The following is a 19,737-nucleotide window of genomic DNA, read 5'->3' as shown; positions in this document are numbered from 1 at the left end:
TATTATAATAATATTTTAAAACATCTTGTCAATTATTATAGTGATTCCGCGTCATTTTAATATAAAAAATAAGTTTCAAGTACATGACGTATAGTATAATGATTTCGTTTAAGCAATTCGTCAAGAATATAACTTTGTGTTTTTTGATTAAAGAGACATCCGTTTTGTCCATGTGTGTCATTATAATTTAAAGACTATATCATTATAATCAATATACCTATCGATGTTTTTTTTTTAATTTATTTACAACACTTTATTTAAAGTTTTTTTTTTTCATCTGTGTACATAGAATGAAATAAACAACAAGGTTTCGTTATTCGAATCTATTTAAAACACAAATTCAAATATTTTTATAGAGGTAACCATAATCTATATATTATTATAATATATTTAAAATTAAAACTAATCGAATATAAATATCTAATTTTATCTGTGGTTATAAGGACAGCATTAATAAACGACAAACAAGTTCAAATATAGAATGAAACAGTACAAAAAATATTTAAGATTTATTTCCAAGAAGCAAAACTATCAAGTATAGTGAATAAAAAACAAACAATTATAAACATTAGCAGCAATAGCATAAGGTGTATTGTTAAATTTTAACAGAATGCGTTAGCGTTATGAGGAAGGAAAATGTCTTACTTTTTGTTCAACAAAAATAACATGTAGGAATTAATTAAGAAATTGTAATTTAATATTCTACAGAAAAATAAATAATAAACGACAAAAAATCTTAGAGCCAATATTTTTGATCTGTTATGATAATTCTACGTCTCGGATATCGGTTAGGAGTTTATGTATTTTCAGTCAGCATAAATAATGAATTAATTTACAACAAACTTGCATTCCTTATTTAAACCTAATTGAAACTTAATTCTTTAATATTTCCAACGGTCACCTCCTTTAAATGTAAAAAATGTCCTATGATATTAAAAAGTATCCGATATTACATGCTTATACAACCACAGATAAAATTAGATATTTATATTCGATTAATTTTTATTGCTTTAATTTTAAATAAATATTTAAAAAAAGTAATTATTGTCTCACTTCTGGCCTTCTCTTCTTTTAAGAGGTTTTGGAGATTATCCCACACTGCACCAATGCGGATTGGTGGATAATATTAAATTATGAACTAAGGTACTAGTTCTAGTTAACCTACGAACTAAACTTTCAAAGTTTCATAAGACGCTAAATGTCATGAACTATTATCTATTCAATAGAACAAGTTACTATGACTCATATTCGATACGACAAGGTAATATAATCCTTATACCTTGTGATAAGACTGTATTTGGTTTGTACTTTGTGAGTGTGGAATTTAAAGCAACATTATTTAGCTTAAAGCGATGCTAATGTATAGATATGTTGTTTTGTTACCGATATCTCAGAAATGTATATTTAAATAGATGCAACTGAGGTGAGTAATATTTTGCTTTGTATGTTTGTACGTTATTACTTAAAGTCTAAGCGTTTGTCAAAAAAGGCGGGCAACTGGGACACCCGTTGGTAAATGGTTACCACCAATATTGGTGCTGTACCATCCCTTATATTGTCAATGCGTCTCCAACCTCAGGAAGTAAGATTGTATGTCCCTTGTGCCTGTAGGTACATTGGCTTACTCATCCTTCTAACCGGAACACAACAATACAGTGGATGAGTGGACCCCGGTAATCCGATAAACCTTGCAGGGCAGTGTCGGCCTATCGAATTTGTAGGATTATAGTGTACTGCCTAAGACTCCCTATATTCCGGAATTTTATACAAAAGAGTACCTTTTAATCCGACAAATTACATATCCAATCATAAGATTCTTTCGATTTGAAGTACCAACGATACTTCCTACCAATCTACTACCACATGTAATCAAATTAAAACTAAGCAATCAGAATCCAAACATAAAACGCGTCGAGCACAATACATTAGCGAAGATTGTCAAAAAATATTCACAGGCATGTGTTAAGGGGTCGGATTAGCGGGAGTCCACTGTACTAAGTATTGCTGTTTGACGATTGAATATGTGATGAATGTTTGGCACTCAGACGGACTTGCGAAGAGCTAAATATTATATTTAATTAAATATAAATTTAGTTTCACAAAAGAGTGACTTTAAAACAACATACAATTTATTTAGTTGATATTACAGTGTGACATAGAATTCATTTGTAGCAAAAAGTTCGTCGATATTCCCAAGACTTCTATGGCTTCCACGGCTTAACGCTTTTACTCAATATAATAAGCCCAGTGGCGTCATGTTAACTGACAAAAAGGCCATTTTTTGTCTGTGATGCAGTCACGGTTAATAATGAACTGCGTGTTATAAGTTTAAACAATTTAAACTAAAAATTAAATCCTAAACTGAAAGACAAAAAAAAAGAAAAATATTAATCACTTGTTATTTTTGTTTCGGGCTATCTCATGTGAACATTAAATATGGGTAATACCCTGGTGTATTTTTTCAAAAGATATCCAAGTCTTAATAGTAAATTTTACGGAGTAATTTTTCATATATAGTAGTAGTATAAAGAATATAATAGATAGCCGAGATGGCCCAGTGGTTAGAACGCGTGCATCTTAACCGATAATTTCGGGTTCCCAGGCAAGCACCACTGAATTTTCATGTGCTTAATTTGTGTTTATAATTCATCTCGTGCTCGGCGGTGAAGGAAAACATCGTGAGAAAACCTGCATGTGTCCAATTTCAACGAAATTCTGCCACATGTGTATTCCACCAACCCGCATTGGAGCAGCGTGGTGGAATATGCTCCAAACCTTCTCGTCAAAGGGTGAAGAGGCCTTACCCAGCAGTGGGAAATTTACAGGCTGTCTATGTATGTTTTGTTATGTAAGAATACTCTATATATATTTTATATGTATATTTTGCACTGAATTCTCTTCTAACCATTTATTTAATATTATAGGACGAAATTGAAATAAACAATATTTGACTTCAAATGGCGCGATATCATTGATCAAGATCTTTAATGATCTTCACTGCAGATTTGCAAAAGCATCGACGAAACTTTTGTCGTAAATTTGAAAGAAAAATTAAAATGGATACGAGTCCCTAAGGAGAATAAATAGAGATATATTGATCAAGAACTGTTACTAGTGTAAAAAACAGTTAAACAAATAGCAAATTCTATGGTTTATTTAATTTTTTTCTTCGTTTGGGATAAATAATATGAAGTTTTATTTGTTTGTAATAGATAAACTGGGATAATACTTATTTAGTTCTGTTTAGTCTTATAGCCGCACATTGAATTCCATATGAAGCCGCAGGCACAGCTAGTTGTAAAAATATGATTCAACAACAAAATATTCACTCAAACATGTGTAAAATTATCATAATAACGGAGTTGCATTATAATAAATATTTATAAGATTTGACTTTGAAATCAAAAAATATATTTTAGTATTCAAAAGTTGCGAAAATTTATTCGATTACGATAAAGAGTTTAAAAATGTTGTATTTTATTTAAAAAATATATATCTCCTGTAGATATATAATTAAAAAAAAAAACTTACTTTTCAAATGGTCCGTTTGCTTGTCCACACTTTATATCATAAAATAAATATCTATTCATATCCTTAGTTACACCCTTTTTATATTTTGTTTAATGTCCTCGCTCTCACAACAAACAGTCCAACAATCCTTTACCATTATAACCTTCATCACACAAACGTTCTTTAACGGTATCTTTGAACCTTACAATAATTCCCTTTTAATGTTTTTTGGGATCCTCTAGTTTGTCCTTCAATATGAGTATTAAAACCTTTTCCATGATCTAGCAAACAGCGTCGAAAACTAAATCCTCAAACAGGTTCCATTTTTATTCAAATATGATATTAATAAAACGATTCTGTACTGTATTCTATTCATTTGATATATTTAAAACGAAATGAGTCATATCTGTGACTAAACAATGCACCTTTCACTTTCAAAGTTCGTTCCACGTTATAAACTTGTAAAAATCAAAATAAATTATTAGCAATAAAGAACTGTAAGTGATTAATAAATTTATATATTATTAAAACGTAACATGTTGCTTTGTAAGTTTTTATGTTATTATATAACAAAGCATGGTGAATACCCAACATTCACTTTCCCTATAACATTAGGCCCTTCGCTAAAACCTAAAGATTTGCAGTGTCTCTTATTCACATCACATACTTGGTAGTAGGGCCTTGTACGACCACCAATCCTCAGATATTGTACAGCGAAACAGCAGTACTCAGTTGTTCCGGTTTGAAGGGTGAGTGAGCCAATGTTTCTAGAGACACAATAGACACAAGTAGGGACATAACATCTTAGTTTCCAAGGTTGGAGTGGCATTGGCTATGCAATGGGTAAACGATCGTCGTCTGGCTAATTCTATTCATATTCAATATATGTAAATAATAAAAAGACCCGCTGAGTTTCTTTCGCCGGTTCTTCTCGGGTCAGGGTATTTTCTTTTCCGAACTGGAAAACGAACACTACCAAGTGTTTACTTTAACTATCAATAAGTAAGTGTAATAATGCTTCTATATTGAATTAAAGGAATTTGAGTTTGAGTTTAATGTTTATTACAGCCTTATTGTCTATTATTATTATATAATAATAATCTGGTTAAATTGCCGACTCAGTTGCCAAAATTTAGAGGTTCTTATAAGACTTGGTTAGAACTTCATGACAGCTTCACGAGTCTCATACACTCTAATAACGACATTAGTAATATAAATAAATTTAACAAAAGAAGACTATCTTAGAGCTTGCTTAGCGGGATCTGCAGCTGTTGTTATACAATCGATTGATTTCTCAGCAAAAAAATATTCTATTGTCTTTGTCAACGATTTGACAAAAAAACGGCTTTTGATTCAAAATCATATATCATCTCTGTTAAGCATAATTAATATTTGTACTGGCAGTGGTGACCAATTGCAGGTGGCCCATTTGATCGTCCACTCTTTATATCATCAAAAAATCTCTATTCATATCCTTATGCCTCCAAGACATGTGAATTTGCCAATTTTAAATACAGATAATTTTCCGAGAATATGCCCAATAATTGTTTGACGGTCCGACCTGGCGTGGCGTTTGAACTCAAGGCGAAGACCAACGACCATATAGGCTTAGTGTCACTATAAAAAAAAGTACTTTGTTTTCAATTTCTTCGTCTAATTTTCATCATCATCAGCAGCCCATACTCGTCCACTGCTGGACATAGGCCTCTCCAATTGCACGCCACTGTGACCTTTCTTCGGCTACTCGCATTCAGCTCCAGCGTCTAATTTTGCGTCTATATAATTATGTACATTACACTCTTAATAATAATGATATTCATTGTATGTAATATAGAATAATTTATATAAACTATGAATGGCCATCTTAATTATTACCAATAAAAGTGTGCATCTTTGTAATGCTATTCACCAATTTCTGAACACTTGGACCTATATTCCGAGAGTTGTCGGCAGTTGTTGATGTTGTTGGCAGACTTATGAAGGACACACGTGTCTCCTCGGTGTTCTGTAGACCAATTTTCATGTCAAATTTATCCAGTCCAGCAAGTATATCCGCTCTGACCCTTAGCATATCTTCGCCGAAAGATTTATGACAACCACAGACATTACCTTCAAGGGAACCCCTTTTTTTCAAAATTACAAGGCAAGTAATACATATAATTTTCCATAACAGTTCAGTAATTTAACGCTTAACGCGTAAAGCGAGTTTAGTTTTCTGTTACGATTCTGACCTTAAAATTATATCAACGATTGTTGCATTCAAAAGCTGCGAAACAGGTCATTGTATACGTTACAGAGTAAAATTAAAAGCAATTTTGAACCTTATGATGTACACATTAAAGTCTGTTTACTAAATTAATTTTACGCAATAGTAACCGTGTACGATGGTTACCCGTTATTTCTACAATTGTATTTTGAATTTCAGAATTACGGTCCTCTATGGTTTCATTGCGCAAATAATTCCTTCTTTATTAATAAAATGTTCAAAACCTCATTAAAAATTATCCAGATATGTCAGACTAAAATAAAATAATATATAATAATTAATGACACCATAATAAGAAAAAGACTAGAAAAATCATATGCAGACATAAATTAAAGACGAGGCTGTATGGACAATTACCTTGCATTTTCAAAAAAAAAAGAACACTTTGTGGTAATTTATTCAGTACAATAACTTCAATATTGACAATTGCAAATACCACAAATGATCGTCTCTGGGTTCCTTAAGTTATTACTTATGTATGTATTGTGATACATAAACAGTCACCATGCGTTAAAATCATTCGCTACATACATATGTTATTATATTCTAAATAATTGTAGGTATCACGAAAAGTGAGGTGACATTGACAGTTTTTTTTTAATGTATGCTTAGTAATGTTACAAATCCTTTTCAAATGGATATTACCTTAATTATCATTACAACAGAATAAAAAATAGAATGGAATAGAATCGAAAATATTAAAGAAGAATTAGGTACCTAATTGAGTAACACTTGTAAGAGCAAATATTAAAAAGCATAACTCTGAACTCAGATAAACGAAACTGTAAAAATGGAACAGATACAATTAATCATAGATAACATTTCGAATTATATTCACCATAGTTATTCGTCGGATTCATTATGGGATTATTTATGGTCACTAGCGTTATTTCTTCCAAATTTTTCTCTTTTTGACATTTCACTGGCAGATTTTTTTAGGCTGAAACTGCAATACCAAAACCCATAAAGTAAAAATAACTCTCGTTCCTTATACATGTCAAAGTCAAATATGTCAAAAAGTTTTTTCTTTCTCTGACATCAGATGACGTTAATTTTTTTTTATTTAATGTGTATCTTCTAAGAATCTACGTTAATACAGATACCATTTCCATTTAATATTCTGCGTTTTCATTGTACATTTCAACAATGAATGACAGCATGAATGGTGACCACTACAAATGTTTATTTATAGCCAGTCCTATAATGGTCCGTCCCGCCAGTACCAGGGCACGAATTTAGTTCGATTAGACTAAATTGACCTGGATGTTGACCATCGGTCCTCGAAAGGTTCTAAGACAAGTTTGAAGGGAATAAGGTCAAGATGTAGATAATAGGATTGTGGGGACCAAATTGTAGCGGATAAATAACCAGCCAAGCACCTTGTCCTCATTCTCAGAGCATTATTTACAGTATTTACAGCATAGTAAGATTCTCAGTTCAAGTCCGCAGCAGGACTAATATAAAGATGTTAGGAATTGTCGAGAAATTTCGGCAGCCTTTTCAAATTTGGAACTTTAATGTGTTTCCATTATCTTACCGCGTAAAACCGTTGGTCCCTAAGTAACGTCTATGGTCTTGTCAGATTGAGACTAGTGCATTTGTGTTAGCGCAGACACTTGTGCATTATAAATAAGTTTCTTGAGCAGTTGCTTAACACCCTTCGAGCATCTTGCTGGAAATCATTCTAGAATACATTATTATATTATAACCCGTACATATAATAGTTATTTTAATTTTAATCTGCATACATGTTACGAATTTCTTTATTTTCTATTCGGCTGTTGTAATTTCGATATCATAATATTTAATTGAATTTAATATATATATACTTTTTAAATAAAATACTTGTTTACGAATTTTGTATTATGGTAACACCGCATCCATAGACTGCGAGTATATCAAAATAGGTAACAGATTAGAAAGAGTTTATATAACTTCGGTTTGTGGTTGAATCACGATAATCATAAACCACAACGATATTTTGTCGTACCTACTTTTTGATTTCCTAAGGTTTTAATGATTACACAAATTGTTCAATCCGGTATGAATATTTGAGTTTAGGCCCTTGTTCATCCAGGATGCAGGGAGTATAAAAAACCCGGTTCCGCTTCGCCTTGTTTGGCGTTTCGTTGATGGTCAAGTCTTGGACCATCTGATAGAAGGTATCTTAAATGCTATTCTGTAATTCACTTCGTATCTCATTCGTGAAATGTTGAAAGTCGACTTGAGATGATACGCGTTCCATTTAAATGTAATTATTATCAATGTCAATGTCGCTTATACAAAAATTTCATATAAAGATCTATCGAGTAACGTACAAACAGAGTTACTATCGCATTCATAATATTAATATAGAATAATATATAATTATTATTATTAAATTATTGTTTTTATATCTTTGTAGCAGCCTCCTTGAATAAGGATTTATTATCTGTAGTATATTATTGCACGCAAAATATGAATTGTTTTGACGTTTCTATCACCGGCGAAGCTGTCAATACCAGAAGGGCTAATACATCATAATTAAAACGAACTTTAATTAACTTCAAATGTACGCTACATGTCGAAGTGAAATCTTATTTCAATTTAATTTTTTACTCATTGGCGGAGTTAGTAATTGTTGCTCATTACAATAACCAAATTATACTTTTATGTATCGAAACGTTTTTTTTTTTTTTTTCTTTAAATTCCGCGAGGCTCAAGTACACTTCAAATATGCCATTATCAATTTTTTATTACAATTTTTTGTTAATGAAAAAAATACTAAAATCTTATCTGTGGCAACAAATATTTTAATAAATAATTATAAATATTGTGCCTCAGGCATTGTGATTAAAATGAAATGCAAATATTTTCTCACGTATTATATTTATCTGCGCATACAATGGCGTCATGTTCGCATAACGTTTATTTTTTTATCTATGCGTTTACAGCCATTATTAATGTTGATTTGGCGTTATCACTATGGGTTATTTTATCTCTATTTAATACGATGTACCTATTTTTATTATTTGATTCTATTATAAGTCTAGGAAAACGTAATTAATATTTTTTTTTAATTCGAATTAATGTTGATTAGCCAACTTGACGATAAAATATTGCTATCTCTTTCTTACGACATGGGTTGAAAAGGATAACAAGTATGTTCAATTAAATAAAAATCCATATTAAAATTTTCAAGAGACAACACACAGTAAAATGACTTATTAAAAAGTATAGAACTCATATTTACTTAACAATACTTAACGATTTAATAAGAATCAATTTATATAGTAAATATGTATAAATACTAGAAAGTACTAATAATAATTACATTATACAAGAGATTACATTTTGTGGCAACACAAAACAAATTTCATGCCTTCTCTCTTTAAGTGTTTCAATGAAAAAAAAAAAAAACATGTAACGAATATTAAACCTCATTTGAGTAATACTATGTTTTGTAACTGAAGATGAATCCTCCTCGGTTGCATAAACTGCGACTATAATAGTTAAAGGAATATTTTTTATTAAAAGCACTTAAAATTTAATTACAAATAATTCTGTAATTATAAAAGTGGAGATGAAATATTTTATGCATTTTTGTTTGTTTCAAAACTAAATTTGTGTCGAGGTTAATTGTATACTCGTAGTAATTAAACTATATCAAGATTATTATTAATTTAATATTAATTGAAGGCTTCTTAGCAAACTCGGTGAACATATTCAACTAAACAAATTGGAAAAGAGGATACGTTCTATAAACTTTTTTTAAGGATATTCAGACAAGCGACTATTCGGCCGAATAGAGCCTAATATTTCTATCTGTCATCATAAACATTATAATTATTCCTTTAACATCAAAGCGCTGCTACACATGTGGGCCAGTGTAAAATCCTTCTGCCTAACCTTCTATTTTAATTACATTTATTATATCTACTTAATTAAAGTTAACTTTATTAACTTAAATAAAATGTCTGATGTAATATGAAAATACGACATTATGCGTCGGAAGTAGCTAAAGTCTTTTTTGATCGAAGATAGAATGAAATTAAAAAAAACATACATTAATGTATTCAAGCGATTTGCTACTAGCTCAAGCTATATTGGACACAACAACAGTTCTTGATTATTAATCATTTGTCTTCATTTATAATACAACATTATTCGACTTTACTTAAATCCACTTAATTTTTTTTTTCAAATCTAGAATGTATGTCAAGCTTTCGGCCATAGACACATTGAAACATTGGATGTAAATTTAAAATGAATAAGTAATGAAAAACGGCGTTGGTAATTAAATTTTTAGGTGTTTATTTTTAAATGAATATAATATATTTGATACTGGTTACCATTTATCTCGTAAAGTAATGGCCGATTTCCATACTACTATTAAACTTGTTTTATATCGTCTTTTAGGTATTTTCTAGATTACATAAGATGGTGATACGAACTGACTTAAAACGCATAATTGCCACACACATTCGCTTAGAAAGTATTTTTTTTATTATATTAAGAAATAAAACTTGGCAACATTATATGTATAATTAATATTTAATCTGCAATTTAATTGTCATTTCTAATCTGTTAAAGGTCACCTGTAACAAGATGGCGGTTGGCGTGAAAATTGCGAACCGTTTGAGGTTAAAAGTGAAAGAAATCACGCCTTCCATTGTTATTACAATGGGAACTGTCGTCTACTTGGATTCGAGGCAAACGGCCTGCGGTTAAAGATAAAAATTTAGACATTCTAGACGTTTTTAGACGGCATTATAACTTGGAAAGATAATGTTAAAAATTGTATGGTAGAAATATTCTAGATTTTTTTTTTTTAAATCAAAGATTAGTTTATTGTATGTGTGTATAGTTTTACGTATAGATATTTGATACATCATAATATATATCTATATATATTTAATCACGAAGATAAGTTAATTGATTATTTTTTTAATTATATAAACTAGCTGATCCTGCGGCTTTACCCGTGAGAAATTTATAAAACACAAACTACCAAACCCCGTTTTTCCAAATCCGTTCTTAGCGGATATACACATATAAGGAATCTACCTGCCAAATTTCAAGTTTGGGGGGTGTTATAGTTTCTGAGATTTCCGATTTACCGTGGAGGGGGGTTGTTTCATAAATGATAGACCAATAGATATAACTAAATATACGTAAGATACATACATTTTGCTTTAAATAATAAACATACATTTTTATACCAATGAGGAGTCGTTTTTTTGTAATACCTTACTGAAAAACTAAGCCAATATACATAAAACTTATACCAGAATATATGTTGTATACAGGAATAGTTACGTATGAAATAGATTTTAGTACGAATTTTAGTTTTACTTGGTGGTAGGGCTTTGTGCAAGCCAGTCTGCTTTACTCTGTATTGTTGTGTTCCGGTTTGAAGGGTGAGTCAGCCAGTGTAACTACAGACACAAGGGAGATAACATCTTAGTTCCCAAGGTTGGTGGTGCATTGGATATGTAAGGAATGTTAAATATTTTTTAAAGTGCCATTGGGCGGTGGTGACCACTTACCATTAGGTGGCCCATATGCTGGTCCGCCAATCTATACCACAAAAATAAAAATACGTAACTTTAAAAAAAAAAATGTAACTTTGTATGACTGTATGTGGCTCTTGTAGGACCTAGCGACTTTGATGAAATTTGACTATACTTTTTTTATGGTGAACACCTGACGACCACCCCTTAAACGCGAGCGAAGCTGCGGCCGACACGTAGTATTATAAAAGGTACTGCACTTCGTGTTAATTAATTCTGGACTCGGTTTTACGCTTCGTATGTGAGTACACATGTATACTGTTAATTGTCCATTTTCAAATTAACACGTTTAAAGCTGACGTAAACACAACAATTAATCATTACTTGAATAGCGACGAGTTGTATTGTACTAAAAAGTATATAATTTCTGTGCATAAATACCAAAATAGTCATCATTGAACGTAAAAATGGTACTTGGTGGTAGGGCTTCTTCTGACTCTTTGCTGGTCTGGTCAGGTAATTTCTATTGATTTGAAGGGTAAGTGAGCCAGTGTAAGTACAGCCTACAGGCACAAGGGACATAACATCTCAAGTTTTCAAATTAGTCTGTGGTGGCCACTTACCATCCGGCCCATGGACCCGTTTGCCTACCTAAGCCATTAAAAAAGGATCAAATTTTATACTTATATTCGTTATTTCCAAATATTTACAGAAACGAGTCTTGAACCTATATCGTTTTTTTAATATAGAAGTTTTAATGAGGTATTATTGAAAAAAAAAACAATTCCAACCTTCGAAGCAACAAGAGAGTGAACAGGATATCCTGAAGGCTTTTGTAGGCACACTGAGGATATGTCAGAATCGTGAACACAAACTGATCGTATCTATTTTTGAAGTATTGAAATTAATTTGAAAATAGAATTTGTATTGTCTAGTATAACAGTTTGAAAAAACAAAAAGTAATTTATTATTCTGTATTTCGAAATGTCATGTTAAACATAAACAGAATTAAAATTTAATAAAATTAAATATGGTTATTCAGAGTGTTTATTACTGTTTAAATCATTTTCTTGTTTCGAATAAGAACATAATTTTTTCGTACAGATGGCCTTTATCTACCCTACACAAGGTAAACAAAAACATCCTAGCAACAAAGGAATTGTTGCTACGATGTTTTTACAATAATTACTTATTATTTAAGAACCAGTTGTTTTTTTTTTTTAAATCACGTTAAAATTTTAAAGTTTTACAATGATGCTTTAAGGCTAATAACGTTAATAAAAAAAAAAATAAGAAGGTTACGATTCGTAAAACAAATTTTCAGTGTCACCTTATGACATAACAAATTATCGATAATGTATTACAAATAATTATATACTTTACAGTATTGACAAAAGGTCGATTTTCGCATAACATTATTTATACATGGATCATTATTGTATTGTATAATTATGAAATAGATGTTTATTTTTATAGTTAGCTTCTTTGTCACGTTAGCGAATATACGGCCTAGACATAGTTCGAGTTTAATGCCATATTATCTTCGTTTTGTTTATACGTACTGTTTCGTTGAGTGTAAAATTAATTATTTAACTAAAAGCCGCGATGTTTAAGCGATACGACCGTTGGACTTAACAGGTATGTACATTTCTTCGTTTTATTATTTAAATTAAAAAATATACAAATAGTTTTTTGACAGTAAATAGGAGTCAGATTTTTCCATTGATCAAAGTTGGACACATTGAAACTGAGTTAAGTGTACTAAGTTTTTAAGATATAAAACAATATCTAAGTGATTAATAAAAGGACAGATATTTTTTTCTTTTTTATTACATTAATGAATATTATGTTTTTAAACTATCATTCTATAAATCCGTCTATAATATTTATGACAGAGATGCTTTTAAATTCATTATTAAAACTGTAATAATTGTTTAATAACAATTTAAAGCGAATAAACTTGTAAGAGCACTTTAAATCGTCATATTATCGAGTTCAATGTAAAGCTACTATCGGTTCGAAAAGCAGATTCTACTAAGAAGATCCGGTAAAAACTAAGCAGTCACACCTTTCCAATTTACGTGTGTTAATTAAATACAATTAAATTAATCCTGCGTCATAAACAAAACCATACATTATTATGGTTAATAATTGTCTTTATTCTTACTGTAATTGTTTCGAATAGAGAAAAATAACTTATTTGTAATTTCTACAACTTCCAAGTACGATAAATATTTGCTAACAATCCTAGTTTCCGACTTCAGGTGTCAGTCGCCATCTTGAAAAATACATTTATCCGAATATTGTATAAATGGTTTTTTAAGATCATTTTGTATGTATGTGTTATACATAACTATTGTTTATTGCTTCCTATGTTTTTAATACGTATCTGATATATTCCGGTTTTTGGTTAAAAGCTACAAGACTAAAATTAAAACGACGACAAACCACACTTAAAAAAGGCCATCTTGTTTAGTGTATAATTAACGAAATTGTTTAAATGAACTTTTATTTTTTGTAACAAACAAAACAGATATTAATTTTAATGATAAATCATAATCATTAGGGAAATATAGTTTTTCTCGCACAATAATTAAGAGTTTTAGCTATGTATGGAAACGTACAAGGATTTACGTCATTGGAAATTCCTTTATATAACTGAAAATTAACTCAAACGTTCACGTAATACAATAACACAAAAACACAACGATCATCTACGAAAATCCTAAAAAAAAAAAAAAATTGACTTTTTATTTTTTATTTTATATAATTAATTTATGATATTTTTAAATATGAGGTCGTACGGCAACTTTCTTGTTTAAAACAAATCACATCAGGCTGTTGAAGGTACCGTTAAGCAACACTTTAAGAATGTCACAAGTCACATGGGTATTAAAACTTATCATAGTTATATGGTATAACACAAGTTTCAAATATATTGTATCATAAATCATTTTGGTATTAGAATAATCCAGGTTAGCTCCTACGTTTAACCGTATATCCTCCATGACGCACAAAAGCGTTATTCTGGAAACAAGCCGAATCAAGGGAATCAATTCAACTATTTAAAACGGCTACCCGTTCCTGATTCTATTCTGATCCAGCTTGGACAGAACCGCAAATATATAATCGTGTATAGCCTATTCTAATGTAAGTAGGAAAAAAGATAAACAATCCTTAGATTTACGTATTTCATGCAATTTGCTAATCTCAGCTATATTGTTTACTACTAAGAGTTTATGATTAACATATCTTTATTTATAATACAACACTATTACACTTAACTACTTATTTCCACTTTAATTTTACTTCCAAAGTTCCGATAACAGTTACGTCGACGTTCAAAACGCAATTTTTTCGCATATCCATAGTGAATATCACAGACTAATCAAGCTCTCGATCAATTATATCGCGTCAATTTGCTGTCAAATGTTGTTTATTTGGCTTTTTTCCTGTTATGGTTCGAATAGAGTTTAATAGAATAGGGAACTGGCAACGATTACGTTTCGATTCAATTACGATAAAGTGACAATTTTTTAGTTAGAATTGACCTCTAGGTATAAGGCAAATTACATTTGATTCGAATCGAAGATAATTTTATCGTCAATCTTTGGTTAGGTAACATATGTATAATACTAATATGTATTTAGAGCCTATTCCAATCGAAAAAGGAATAAAGATAAAGAAACCAAAGATTTACGTATTCTGCACTATTTGCCAATAGTGTAATAACACTAAAAACAGTAATTGGCTAATATATCTTTATTTATATATACTTATTAGTTAATATTCACTTTAATTTTTACTTCCAAAGTTCCGATGACAGCTTCGTTGACGTTCAAAACGTAATTTTTTCGCATATCCATATTGAATATCATAGATAATTGAAGGTCTCGACAAATTTTATCGCGTCAATTCGACGTCAAATGTTATTTGTTTGGCTTTTATCCTCTTGTGGTTGTAATAGATTATATTCGTTTTAGTGTTATTTGCAAATTAATTTTTCAATTGTTTACAGGCCATTGATCGGTCACCATTTTACAAAGGCAGTACAGTAAGTGAAAATTGATTATTATAACAATAATACAACAATATTATTGTACAATTTCACATAGAAAAGTAGTGACGAGTTTTTTTTTTTTTTTAATAACATTTAGTATAATAAGTTTGCAAGTAAAAAAAAAACAAAGGTTCGGAATTTAAATTATCATAATTATCGATATTAGCGATGAAGTTCTTATATTGCGAATAGTTACGGTTTTTTTCATTTGTAGATAGTCCGACATCAATCACTAGAAATTCTAGACCTACTTTCTAGTAAAGGGCGTCTAAGTGGGCCAGTTGAGAACTAGAGATTTGCTTCACTTTTTACCTCTGTGGCGGAACGAAGGAGAATAATGTGTTAACCTTGAATTAATAATTTAATAATTAATAGTTTTAGAATCAATTATTATTAATAAAACACAAAGCTATCACCGGTTGACGATAGATTTAATTTAAATACAATTTATGTTCATTTCTAAAAACTTTTTTTTTCACAAATAAGATTCTATCGGTTTTGTTTATGTGGGTAGAATGGTATATGCCTGATACTCATAACAATATGGCGGACAATTACTGCCATATTACCTTATTGCAATTTAAAAAATATTTAAATTATTGTATTTGAATAAATTCGAATCCTTTTATGAAACCGTTTCCTTTCTATTAAAATGAATCTTTGTGTGATATGTTTTCCTCGTGTATCTTCAAGGTGGGCTAGAACATTATACGAAATACATCTAAACCTATCTATAAACATATACGTACCTACATATAATAAACATTATGTACAGTGAGGAGTAAGCTAAATATATAGAGACCAAATTAGAAATAGCTGCTGCACGAATCATGAATGCTTGGAGTAGAAAGGTCGCAAGAACGCCAGCAGTAATTTTCCGAGGAATCTCTTTGTAAAATAATTAAAAAAAAAAACATGGATTCTCTGATTGAATTAATGAATCTATAGCAAATGTCACTCGGGATTTCAATTAGTTTTCATCCAGGGCGGAATAATTTAACTAACACACATGAACCCTGAAAACATTACGCGCCCTCTTATCACCGTTACGATCTTTAAGTTATTTTTTTTTTTTAATTTAACGCAGTTAGGCAGTCTAGCTAGTGGGCAAACTGATGGGAAGTGGTTATCATCGTCCTTAGACATGAATACTGCCAAAAATATGAATTATTCCGTACATCCCTATAACTAACAAGCTTGGGAACTGAGTTGAACTGGCTCAAGATTCAAGCTCGAATATAACTCAACTAAGCGTTGCTGTTAGGTGGTACATATGTATGTGATGACTATGTTGTACAAAGATCTACCACCAAGTATATATATGAGTCTTCATCAGGACGAATAAATACGGTAAATTTTTATTATTATTGGCATTAACTATGTGTTATACTGAAAACGCAATAAATATTTATTTTCAACCATTCGCGACCTTTAGTCAGTGATGAGTGTTTGTTTAAAAACATCAATAAAATATTATTTTACGATCGATAAGAACTCGTCCTGATGTTGTAAGGTAAATCGATTTTTTTTTTCCTGGGATTCCCCGAATAATAATAAATAACAGATCACAAATATTGCTAAATATTGTGTCCATAAAGAAAATTGGTTTAAATTTTTAATTTCCTACTTACGTGTTTACTTCCGGAAACAGCTGTTTTATCCAACGAATAAGAGGATACCTGTATATTATCTGTGTATACCTTATACATTTTATATACATTGATCCCATTAATATTATGATAAATATTTTACACGCGAAAGTGTTATGAGGATGGATATTTGTTATTCTTGCACGCAAAAACTACCGAACGGATTTGGATGATATTTGGAATAGAGTTTTGGAGTATAGCCCCTTACATAGGCTACTGTACACGTCCTGCCCCTCTCACATGTAGACGAATCCGCGGCCGTATGTATACGAAGTCACCAAAATTCAGATTTATTAATATCTATTAAACATAAATAAATAAATATTGGACAACATCACATACATTACTCTGATCCCAATGTAAGTAGCTAAAGCACTTGTGTTATGGAAATCAGAAGTAACGACGGTACCACATACACCCAGACCCGAGACAACATAGAAAACTAATTAACTTTTTTCTACATCGACTCGGCCGGGAATCGAACCCGGGACCTCAGAGTGGCGTACCCATGAAAACCGGTGTACACACTACTCGACCACGGAGGTCGTCATGAAACATGCTTCGACTATAGATAAATTCATGCTATATCGTAATTTTCCTTAAATGTCATATTTATTAAATAATTTATAATTAATATAAATATGTAAAACGTTGGTACAAAACATTCCATAAGTGTTATTTTACCTATTAGCAAAAATGTGTGTTCGTGTTTACCTGAAACAAAAAAAAAAACATTATTAAAATTTTACTTGGCAACACCAGCAACTCATTACAAAACAATGAAATCTATAAGTACTATAAATTAAAATTATACGACACAGTGAAAAACTTTAGAACATAGAGACAAATCGTTTCAGATTAAAAATTGTTTATGTCAAAATATAGTATTTGTAAAAATTAATATCTATTGTTAGCTCTGAGGTAACCTTAAAAAGCACCTTGTACCTAAATGATTGATGGTGATTCTGGATATGTAACATCCACTCAACAGTTTGTCTACCGTCAAACGTGATTACAGCGCCGAAGACAAAACATGGTCTGCAGTTTCAAGGAAAGATTTCTGAAGTGCCAGTCTCTAGACTGGTTGATCACTTGGCATAAATGGGTCAACCGTATTAAAAAAAAAATTAAAAAAAAGCAACTATTTATATAATTTAATTTTCAATTTACACGTGTACGAAGTGTTTGAACGTAACTTTGTACGATGTTCATTTCTTAACAAATAATGTCCGGCGTGTCATCGCTGCGTTTTAAAACCGGTTACAAGTATTCGCGCCATTCATTATTATTTATTGAATTATTTTCATTCAAGTTAAATAACGTTAATCTATTTTTAATTACATTGTTGTTATACAATTATTTACTTACAAGTTTTTTTCAGACTGTAAAAGGGAATTTATTCTGTGAAACGGACCTATAATACGTAGTATTCAGCCCAATAGCAAATACTATTTTTTTTTATATGACCACAATATTTTTAAGAAGCAAATGCGGTTAGGTTTGACCATGGCTCGTGTCTGACTATGCCATGACGTTTTACGTAAAGAATTGATTGATGTTCATTTTTGTTCATTTGTTCATTTTTTTGTGACGGTGATTTTCTATCGATTGGAACACTGTTCTCGTCTGTTTTTCAAGATATATGTATATATATTATTTGGTAGTTATTGACAAACTTTAATTGATACAAATAAAAACATTTGAAATAAAAGTAGAAATCAAATTATTTTTTCTAAACTTTTCAATAATGATTATAATCGAATTTCGACCACTTCACTAACACTAGTTATTTAAAAAAATACCTTTATTATAAATAGTAAAATTATATAATTATTAAAAACAATAAAAACATAAATTATTTTTAATTACTAATATAGGTATAAGTTTTGTTTAAGTGTGTATACCTAGTTATTATTTTAACCTCAGTTTGACAAGCTTTAAAGACAGCGCGATTGCAACTCGACCTTTGTGAGCTGTCAAGGTGAAAACCGGCAGCGATTCGACGAAATTGTACAGAAAATCGATTGGCTGAGATGTTTACTTCAAATCGATAAATTGAATCGAATGAAATTATATTTTAAATATTTTAATTTATAAATAGAATATAAAAGAATCATTTAAATAGCTTAATTTTGTTTGTAAAACTCGCTAAAATACGTTGAGGATCACATTTTTAAATATTATTTTATGTGTATAAAAGATTATTTATTATACATATATGATGTAAATTAATGTTATCGGGAGACCTATTTTCAGTTTACAACAGACACAGTGTTTTGCGTTTGAATTAAAACATTGCGAAACGATCGTTGAACTTTATGCAAATCATCTTGGATCAGCTGTGCTACGTCCGCCATTATTGTTTTTTTATGTTCAATTTTTTTCATTGATTTTTTTATTAAATGGTTTACATACTTAAATTATCGATTTGTTAAATGCTTTTATTATAAACGCATTATGGAATGATTTTTATTTTATTAATAATAACTTGATGACAGTTTTTTCAATTTCTATTATTGTTCTTAATTTAAAAATATGATTGAGTTGATCTTGAAAATAGAACAATAAATTCAATTCGATGATACAAAACAATAATGTCTTTGCATAATTATAATGCTGCCCATACACGATAGGAACTTCCGCGTTATATGCAAGTTTATTCACATGTGTGGGTTTGGATTAACAAAGAACTTCTCGGTTAGATAACAAAGAGTTTTTGCGCATAAAGCGGTTGACACACTCCGCATACTAAGGGATATT

The 19,737-nt window shown here is 30.4% G+C and overlaps 1 protein-coding gene across 3 annotated transcripts in view; it reads right to left on the bottom strand.

The window, feature by feature from the left end:
- The window catches only part of LOC113391861 (PTB domain-containing adapter protein ced-6), a 70,145-nt gene that overhangs the window by 25,276 nt on the left and 25,132 nt on the right, over nt 1-19,737 (bottom strand). The gene's annotated exons all lie outside the window — the stretch shown is intronic.

Source organism: Vanessa tameamea, chromosome 28 (genome assembly GCF_037043105.1).
Source record: "Vanessa tameamea isolate UH-Manoa-2023 chromosome 28, ilVanTame1 primary haplotype, whole genome shotgun sequence".
NCBI lineage: Eukaryota > Metazoa > Arthropoda > Insecta > Lepidoptera > Nymphalidae > Vanessa > Vanessa tameamea.
The sequence above is the reverse complement of the archived record's forward strand: the minus strand, read 5'-3'. Positions and strand labels throughout refer to the sequence as shown.